Here is a 4,800-nt window from a genome sequence, read left to right on the forward strand (position 1 = left end):
AGGTCCTCGGATTTGGAACCCGGGCTTTCCTCCATGGAGCTCTGCCCACCCCCCTTGCTTCTAGCCCACACTGCACGTGGCCCCAAGAGCTGAGCAGGGCTTCTTGGATCTGTGTGACTCCTGCAGTCACCATCTATGCGGAGAGGGGAGACTCAGGGAAATGTTTGTCCAAGGCCTCTTCTGTCCCATTGATGATGGTAAAGAAATACCAGCAATAAGCCTGTGTCTTAGATACAGGAGGCCTGCAACCGTCCTCCAAAGAGACAAACTGTGTAGAAATAAATGCCTATGGCAGACAGAACCAGCAGCCCTGAGGCCCCTTGGTTTTAAGAGATATAATAAAGCCCCCAATGAAATGGTGCTCTCAAAAGAGAAATCTTAAGTTTTGCAGGATTTGGTATGCTATACTTAAGAAGTGTGGGTCAAATAAAATGGATCAGGCAATAACTTGATATTTCAGCAGTTGTGAGTGGTTACCTTTCAACTCTCTTTGTTGTGGGTACTTGCTTTGAAGGGTTCTGTTAAGACAGAGTTGTAAATCAGGTATTGTTCACTCCACACCACCTCCTGCCTGAAGCAGGACTAGCTCTCACTGCAGTGTGGAGTGTGAAAGACACAGCGGTTTTTATCACCTAATGTTAGCACAAGTTCACTTAGAAAATGCAGTTAAGATAACAGAGAAAGTCTCTCCTGTATGCTTCAAAGCAGCATGCCTCTGTGGGAGGGGACAACGTCACATGATTCCACAAAGACCGCGATGGAATTCCCTTTCTTCAGGAGTCTGCAGCTCCTCAGTTAACAGGAGTGGGTCTTACTTAGGTCTCCTTCTCTAGGTCAAGATGGGTTGAGAGGACGGGGCCAAAGGGGTGGTGAGTTTGCTTCCTGTAGGGACTAACCTGCTTCCAAGAAGAAAAAGCCACCGTGTGACCGCAGATCCTCCCGCCCTGCCTCTGACTCTCCGGTGGGCATGCACCTCTTCCGGTGGAAGGAGCCTCCCCCACACAACACGGCCATGCGGGGCTTCCCAGCCTGCACCCCTTCTGAGGCATCACCCAGAGGGCCCCTCCCCCAGTCCTGCTGCTGCCTCCTCAAATGTGAAATGCCTGAGCACAGATGCCTGGTCTTCTTCCCAAAGCAGGCCTCTCCTCAGGAATGTCAGGGTCCCTCACTTCAGTGTCAGCCCTTTCAGACCACTAGTCAGTGTCAGCCAGCCAAAAAGGACTGCCAGCCTGCCCTTCAGAGTCCCTGTCCTGTGGTCTTCCTTCCTTTCTGAGGCTTGCCTCGGAGGCTTCAGCCTGGTCACCTCCCTGCTCTTAAGTGCTCCTCTCCTCCAGTCCTCCCCATACAGCTATCCCCAGGATTCCCCAACTACCCATCCTCCATTGCCTCTCAGCCAGTGACCCTCTGAGTGCCCTTCCAGAATGGCCGCATCAGCATCCCCTGAGGAACTTGCAAGAAATGCAAGCTCTCAGGCCCACCCCAGGCCTGCTACATCAAAAACCCCAGGGTGGGGCCCAGCCATCAGTTTAACGGGCCCCCCAGGGGACTGTAATGCCGGCTCAAGGCTGAGAACCACTGCTCTAGGATAAAGTCCAAACGCCTTTGGTTGGCACCCATAGACCTGGCCCATTTAATCCACATGCCTGCCAGTTCAGTTCCTCTACCCCCATCTCTCCCTTAAAACAACCACCCCACCAATCCACTCATGGGTCCCTTATCTCAGGACAATGGGGTCTCAGTGCCTTTTCCATCACTCCTCCCTCCTGGAATCTGAAGCCTACCCTCCTCCCTCCCCGAAACCCCGCCCTGCCTAGTTCCAGGCTCCAGCCCACCTTCCTCCAGGAGGCTGGGACTGTCTTCCCAGACAGGGCCTGCATTGTCTTTCTCTCTGAGCCTTGCTGGACGGCCTACCAGAGCATCCTGCACATGGCAGGTGTGTGATAATGATCTGCTCATTCAGGCAACAGCGATGACTGATCAGCTGATGTATAACTGGAAAAGTCTGGGAACAGCCTGCAGGGCAAGAGAAGAAGCCTGTTTTTAATGCCTTAATGTGCCAGGCTCTCACTAAATGATTTCACAGACTTTATCTTCTTCCATTCTCTCAACAGCCTTGCAAGGCCCATGTTATTTACCCCTGTATGGCTGCAGGCAGAAAGGTTCAAAGGACTTAAGTGACTTGCTCAAGATCGCAGCTCTGAATGGCCATACGGTTTCCTTTCCTAAGAAGCAAGAACGTGGCCATGCATCTGGGGACCTGTGCACAGAAGCAGGTCCAGGGAAAAGTTAACCAACGACTCTGCATGGTTCCCTCAGATGTACTGGCTGCAAAAAACATCTTCCCCATCACACACATCCAAGATCAGGCAGCTGCAGTATTTCAGAGTTCAGGAAATAAGCTCCAAGAATGCAATCAGTCAAAGAAAACTGCTTCAGTTCATTATTCCATCTTTTACTTATTTTTCATTTTTTTTTTAAATGTTGTCAACTAAACAAAAGTTCACAGTGGGAAAATCCAATATGTGTCCTAGGTGACGCTACTGGGCAGCTTGGTGCAGAAGCAGTCAGTGCCTGGCATCCTAAGACGAGTCAGCCCAGCCCTGGAGAGCTGCAGCTGGATGAAGCCCTGGGCAATCAGGAGGAACACAAGAGTATGCAGTGCTGGAGAGGACAAAGGGGTGTGAAGAGAAGCCACCATGAGGCCACAGGAATGTTGTTCCAGAGGTGGCAGCCAGAGGCCTCAGAACTTTCTGAGTTCTTCCCTCCAATAATTCCATGCCTCCAAACTTCACGAAACTGTCTTTGCCCTTCTTCGATTCCCGCCAAAGTGCCCCTTAACATCCACTCAATTGTTTCTTTTTACAAAGTTCTATATATGTGCTTTGTATTCTCTGTATTCTCCAAATATATTTATTCTGCACATGATCAATTCTTCAGCAATACTAGGTAATCACTTAGGACTATGTACCTTCCTCAGACCTGTCTCAATATAATGATGTATTATAATGCAGTCCCTTCCAATGGGTCTGCACACCATATCATTTTTGACAAGACTAATTCCTACTCAGCTGTTCTCCATTGAGTGAGGCTGCATTATAAAGCTGGGCAATTTTGTAAATCAATCAAAAGGGTTTAATAACTCTTTTCTAGAGAGGTAGTAACATCCCAAACCTGCTTCTTCATCACAGGAGTCATGCAAATGCAGGCTGCCCTCTTAAAAGTGGGGTCCTCAACACTTCTAACCTAAGCTGCCTACTCATCAGCTGGCTCAGCTCGCCCAGGCTGGCGTACATTGGTGGGATCTCAGCTCACTGCAAGCTCTGCCTCCCAGGTTCAAGTGATTCTCCTGCCTCAGCCTTCCGAGTAGCCAGAATTACAAGCGCCCACTACCATGCCCAGCTAATTTTTTGTACCTTTAGTAGAGACGAGGTTTCACCATGTTGGCCAGACTGGTCTTGAACTCCCATCCTGGTGGTCCGCCCACCTTGGCCTTCCAAAGTGCTGGGATTACAGGCGTGAGTCACCGCACCCGGCTGCCCCCATCTATTCTTACCTGGACTACACTTGCTCCCCTATAAATTAGAGGTGAGCATTCTCTAACAGTTCTCTAGTGGACTGGAACAGCTGTACAGAACTATGAACGTCCCATGTGCCACAAATGATGTGCTACCAACATGGACACATGCTCTGCAGTCAGGCTGACCAGCCGGAGTGAGGATGAGCTGGGCCACCAGGTTGACCCCAGTGATTCCAAATAAGAGTCCTACAGCATGTGGCTGTGACAACAGAGGAGCTATGGTAGGAGGATCCCTGACCTTCTCACAGTCCTTCTAGGTGCCCTGGAAAGTGGTTATGGCTTAATGTTTTGCAGCCCAGAGCTCCCTGGTGGTCTGTCTGGTCCCACCATCTCACAGTGTGCCCCTGGCAGGCCACAGCCTTGTCCAAGAAGGGGTGGACACATTCCAGTGGGTGGTCTTCCCAAGCTTTGTGAGTATCATCCAAGGAAGGATGGCCACTGCTCGGCAGACCAAACCTGACAGCAGGGGCCTCCAGCCCTCCCCTCCTCTCGTTCACTCTTCCTAAAACAAGCCCTCCAGCCACTCTCTTTGGACAAGCTGCACAGATTCTTTTCAGAGCCTGACACTCATGCTGATCTTGAAGTACCCCCTCTGCTATCCTGTCTACCTATGAAGTTCAGCCTGATTCCAATTCCACTGGCCTTCCACGATCTGGTCCTGGTCACAGAGGGAGTTGATCTGAACTTACGTAAATTCTCGAAGAGTGGAAAGGCCCTCCTCATACACCTAAAGTTCATGCTTTGAAATGCTATGCTCATAAAAACACTTCCAAAAAGCCTATGCTCTAAAGACTCTTGGAAATGTAAATACAATGAAGAAGCATAAACAGAAAACAATTAATACTTAAGTCTATCTAGTCTTTGAAGATCCAAAAAGTGCAACTGGCCCAGCTTTTCAAGATAAGACACTAAGAAAGGAATGCCGCAGGCCCATGACTCTGTCTGCTGTCAAAAGGAGAAGGAGCAAAAATGGAACAGGTGCTCTACTCTCCATGGCCCTTAAACAGCTAAGGAATGATCTAGTATAATAATGCATCTCCTTTAAACAGATAGCAAATATCTCTGGAGATAAACAGCACAGATTCCATGCAACGTGGAACAGAAACTGTGTGCCCCCAGCCCAGGCACTCAACACTCTCTGCTGAGCCCTTTAGTAGATGTTCGATACAGTGGGACTTACCAGCAATTAATATGATACTCAACATCCAGAATGAAGTTTTGTT

The sequence above is a fragment of the Colobus angolensis genome, unplaced genomic scaffold, assembly GCF_000951035.1.
Source record: "Colobus angolensis palliatus isolate OR3802 unplaced genomic scaffold, Cang.pa_1.0 Scaffold112, whole genome shotgun sequence".
Taxonomy (NCBI): Eukaryota; Metazoa; Chordata; class Mammalia; order Primates; family Cercopithecidae; genus Colobus; species Colobus angolensis.